This window comes from Dermacentor andersoni, chromosome 10 (assembly GCF_023375885.2).
Source record: "Dermacentor andersoni chromosome 10, qqDerAnde1_hic_scaffold, whole genome shotgun sequence".
Taxonomy (NCBI): domain Eukaryota; kingdom Metazoa; phylum Arthropoda; class Arachnida; order Ixodida; family Ixodidae; genus Dermacentor; species Dermacentor andersoni.
Window position 1 is genome coordinate 124966490 of NC_092823.1, and position 5571 is coordinate 124972060.

A 5571-nucleotide genomic window follows, 5' to 3' on the forward strand; every position below is an offset into this window, starting at 1 on the left:
AAACCGAGCTCCTGGAAAGCTAGAAGGAACAGCGTGTGACAAATCTCTGAAAAGTAAAGGTCAGGCGGGATGACAAAGAGATCCTACTCAATACCTAACGTTGACGCTCTGCACAAGTACTTTACAAGAATATGTTGAAACGCGCTATTGGAAAATCCAGCCCAGACCATACTATTAGAACCCGTTACGCCGCTTTGGGTTCCAGCGATTTGGTCACGCCCATCAAAGCTGCGTGGGTCGTACCGCACGTGCAAATTGCGCATCGCACGGTCAATCTTGCCAGCAATTCTACTAAGACATGTCACTTCGCAAACTGCGATGGTGACTAATAACTAATACTAATGCTAAAGCTCAAAGAAAACACTTTCTTTCAGGAAGGTTGAAAACGTATTCCTTTCCTACGCACCACAGAGTACGCTGGTGCGGCGCGAAAAGGGGCAACACTGCAGCAGACTCCGGCATCAGCCCAGCCCACGAAGAGTCTGGCCGTGACAGTGCCCCCAGCCTCGCTCCCCCAGTGGTGTCTGTGTCAGCAAGCGTTTGGTGTGTTACGACACCATGGACCCAAGCACATGAGGGCTGGACCCACCCGCGTCTAACAGTGTGCAGCTTAGCCCTATTCCGGAAAAACGGGATCCGGGGTGTTGAGCTGATGCAGGGAGTTTGGACGTTTATAGCCTCTCGGTGGAGGCAACACACCCCTTTGGCCTCGGCTTCACGTAGACGGCAACCCCGGACTGATCAACCCGGGGGAAATAGGTAGTGGCCTTTTCCTGTCTCTCTCACCCTCCAACCTTCGCCTTTCTCTCACTTTCCATCTTTCCTGTCTCTTATTCATTTCTTTAGTACTTCCTATCTTCCAAGCAGCAAGGGTTAACCTTGAGTGAATAGCCAACCTAGCTTGCTTCATATATGGTTATAGTGGTAACGTACAGCTGTCGTTTGCAGGGCCTGTATTTAGAGAACTTGCAGCGTCCCTATGTAGGGCGCCACGGTGGGTGGCTGGCGTTACTGCCGAAAACTAAACATTAATCTGTGGCTAGTTCCTTCCATCCACTACCTGATGAGGGTGCACCGATCAAGTCTTCGAGTATTTTTTTTTGTCACCAAAAAGAATCTTTTCCTCGTTTCCATGCCGTGTGAGGTGACGGCATGGAAACGAGGGAAAGATTCGCCATATCCTCACCTCGCACGGCATCACCTACCACCATCAACACGGCCATAAGCACCAGATCCCCTCCACCATACGAGCTTGGATTCACGCCCACCCTATCCCCAGAAACATGCACCCCGAATACAACCACGCACGTCGCACAGCACGTGCCACGGTTCTCACCAAATCCCTTACTCGCCACGACGGTGTGAGTTTCATCGACGCCGCCGAATATCCCCTCGGTACCCGCTTTGCAGCCGTCACCACGCGTGAAGGCTCTCTCCACCATGCTATCAGCCTAGTAACCCCACACGCTGAGGAAGCTGAAGAAGTGGCCATCGCGCTAGCCACACTGGACCTAACATGCCATACCATCGTCTCTGATTCCCGCTCCGCCGTTATCAACTATATCAACGGCCGTATTTCACACCAAGCCTTGCGCATCTTGCAACAAGCACCCCGCTAAACCGACCATCAGGTTACACTCGTCTGGTTCCCGGCTCATGCAGGCGCCGTCCATCCGCACCTCCCCAACCTCAACGAGGTTACCCACTCCCTAGCTCGAGGCCTAGTTAACCGCGCGGGAGAAGGGGAGGCTGCCCCCACCGGTAGGGATCGCCTGACACGCTACAATGATCTTGTAAAGTCCTTCTACTTAGAGCGTAGAACCTTCCCCGGCCCACACAACAAACTATCCCGAGTGCAGGCTACAACTTTCCGCCTGCTACAAACCAATACTTACCCCTCGTTACAACTTTACAACAAGATCTACCCAGACATTTACCCTAGTCCCACGTGCCATATCTGCAAGACACAGCCAGCCACACTTCCACACATGCTTTGGGACTGTACACGCCAATACCCCGACACTAACCCCACGACCCTTTCGTCGAGATGGCACTCTGCCCTGCGTAGCTCCAACCTTGACGACCAACTCTGGGCGACCCAGCAGGCCTGCGAGGCGGCGAAGAGGCAACACCTCGACGTCCCCACGTGGGAGGCCTAGGCCCAGCCACCATCTCTTGCTGGTTTCAATAAAGTTTATTCAGTCAGTCAGTCGTTTCCATGCCATTCATTCTGAAAAACCAAGCCAACCAGTGCGAACAATTTCACCATTCCTTGTTTCGAAATCTCTTACCGAAGTTTTTGGTACAGGTTATAAAGCCTCATGGATGGCAAGCAGAGATCTTATGGAGCTCCGCGACCAGAAACAGTTCGAAAATCTGCCCAATCTGGTCTCATTTAGCGGTGCCCAAGTAACGTTACGATGAATACCATACGATGAATACCGCCCGTGGCCTTGTCTCAGATAATGATCTGTTGGACCTCACTGAAGCTGAACTCCTGGAGGGCTTCAATGGGTAGAACTTCATCAGCGTTAAACGAATAAAGATGAGGCATGACAGCAAAGAAATCCAGACCAAGCACCAGATACGTGCGGTTCAAGTGTTCTTCCAGAGTCTATTGAGGTCAGGTACATCAAGCTCCGTCTTAGGCCACACGTGCTAAATCTCTTGTTTCAAATACCAACGTTTCGGCCACAGTACACAAAACTGCTGGGGCCACCAAACTTGTGCAATATGCAGTGCCCATGAACAAACCTCCGAATCTTGCGAGAACTCCCGCGATTGTGTAAACTGTAATGGGGAGCACGCCGTATACTCGCGGTCATGACCATCATGAAACAAATAAAAAGAAATGGTAACAATTACAGTAAAGGAAAACAAGTTTCAAGGAGGCACGCAGGCGAGTATCTTAGCTGCCAAAGAAAACCTTTGCCGATGCGACGCGTCAGGGGGCGCCGACACAACGGCTTCCGGCGCAGTCCGACCCACACGCAGTGAGCCAGCAGTGAAGCCATGTTTCCCGCCCCCGGCGGTTGCAGCTAGCGCTGCTCTGCCACCCCAGCTGAAGGGGCCATCGACCTCCGAGTAGGTGGCCTCAAACGTCTCATCCAATGCGCCGAGACCTTCACATCAAACACAGTGCTCAGAATAGCGCGTGTCCAGCGCCTCGCAAGCGGCGATGGACACAACAACCAGCCAGGCGGCGCCGCCAGCGTCTAAGGAATGACGAGACTCTCGCAGTCGCTCCAAAAAAGACAAAACTCGCTTCACGTCGCCTGGAAAGGGCCTGTGATCTAATCTTCGTCTCTTAAACACTGAGCACAAAACACATTTATCATAATGGAGACACAAATACTACAATGGAATTTAGAGGACTTCTTTATAACGTTGACGACATCAGATAACTCCTACAAAAACATTATCCAAAGTTGCTGTGTGGTCAAGAGACAAATCTGAAACCTACAAACACTAACTTCGTAAATACACCAGCTTCCGGAAGGACCGCGACGAGGCTAACGCCTCTGGCGGTGTAGCAATAGTAGCCAACAAGTCTGTCGTTTTCCGACCCGTCGCCCTTCATACGCCCCTTGAGGCGGTATCAGTTCGGGCCATTCTTTTTGATAAATTAGAAACTGTGTGTTCTATTCATATACCCCCGAACCATCATCTCGATAAAGAAGTCCTCTACAACTTCTGTGATGAGCTTACCGAGCCTCGCATACTCTAGGGAGATTTTAAAGCTCACAACCCGATGTAGAGCGACTCACGATGTGACGCGACAGGTCGATTCAAACAGGACTTTTTAGTGAACACCGGTGCATGCCTGTTCAATAAAAACGAACCGACTTATTACAACATGCTTCACAATTCCCATTCTTCCATAGACCTCTCTATTGGCATAGCAGCTCTTATACCTTAGTTAGAGTGGAGCGTTATCAAAAATCCTTACGGAAGGGACCATTTTCCGGTACATTTAAACTTAATTGAAGAACGTCAATGCTCTCCACGTACGCCTCGGTGGAGCTAGCTTCTGCCGACTGGGATCATTTTAGGGAATCGACCTACCTATCCCGATATTTTATCACCGATTTTAGTATTGACGACGCGGTAGCGTGTTTTACCACTTCTATCATCGATGCAGTGAATAACTTTATTCTACAATCTAGTGGTAGTTCATCTAAAAGACGAGTTCCGTGACGGAATGATCAGAGTAAGGAGACGCGGAAAAAACAGAATAAACCGTGCGGCATACTGCGCCAATCCCCAACTGCAGAAAATTTGAGAGAATTTAAAAACAATAAATCACAGGAAAGGCGGACGTGACGGCTAGCGAAGAAGACAAGCTGGGACAAATTCTTGTCCGGCATTAACTCGTACACACGGAAGGCAAAAGTATGGAACGGGCTGAGGAGACCTAAGGGACAACATATCCATCCATTGCTCCTGGTTGATAAAGAAGGAAACAGGTTGGATGGCCAAGCCGATGCTCTCGGTGAACACTTCGAGCCCGTGTCTAGCTCCCCTTGCTATTCAGAGAACTTTCTTAAACATAAAGCAATAGAAGAACTTAAGCAATCGAATCGGAAATGTATCCCAAGCGATCCATATAACCGTCATTTTACCATGGCCGAACTTAAAGCTTCCTGATCAACATGTTAGAGCTCTGCACCGGGCCCCGATAGAATCATGTACGGTATGCTCAAGCACCTGCACTTCGACACAAATAACGTTACTCACAGTTTTCAATACTATCTAGGCCGCTGGGTATCTCCAATCTAGATGGGAAGAAGCTATTGTGATCCCTCTTTTGAAGCACGGTAAAGATACATCATTGCTGAGCAACTACCGCCCTATAGCGCTTTCTGAAAAAATGGCCAATCGCCGTGTCGTATATTTCCTAGAGTCCAGCAAAATGCTCCACCCGTTTCAATGTGGGTTTAGGGAAGGCCAGTCTACAACCGACCATCTCGTGCGCATAGAAGCAAACATTCGCGATGCTTTCGCAGATAAACAATCCTTCCTATCCGTGTTTCTTGACATGGAAAAGCTAACAAACACTGACACCAAGGACAACATAGGGGAAATTACTTGTGCTTAATAAATGAAATAAAGTAACGATAAATTAATAGCAATTAACGTAGATGAAAAACAACTTGCCGCAGGTGGGATCCGAACCCACAACCTTCGCATTTCGCGTGCGACGCTCTACCAATTGAGCTACCGCGGCGGCGTTTCCCCATCCACTTTCTTGGGTATTTAGGTGTACTAGTAGAACCCTGGGAGTGTTAGCCAGCGCCACCACTCACAGACCTTAGCGGCGGACGTGGAACGTCCTTTTCGCCGCAGGCGTCACGAGAACGCGTTACGCCGTGAACGTGACGCCTGCGTCACGTTCACGTTCAAGCTAGGTCGAAAATACACAACCTTGTTCGAATCGAGACAAACAACAGAGATGCGTTTATACGTAAGCAGTTCTTACTTTCGGTATTTCGAGATTTAGAGAAAGCGTTAGACAAGACAAAGCGCTTCGAGATTCTTCGAGATCCTTCCACGATGGGGATCCGGGGAAAT

The 5571-nt window shown here is 49.6% G+C and overlaps 1 non-coding gene across 1 annotated transcript; it reads right to left on the reverse strand.

Annotated features, from left to right (window-relative positions):
• Window positions 1–5154: 5154 nt before the first annotated feature.
• Window positions 5155–5227, reverse strand: TRNAS-CGA (transfer RNA serine (anticodon CGA)). The gene has a single exon. It is a non-coding gene; the product is annotated as a tRNA-Ser (tRNA).
• Window positions 5228–5571: the final 344 nt, after the last annotated feature.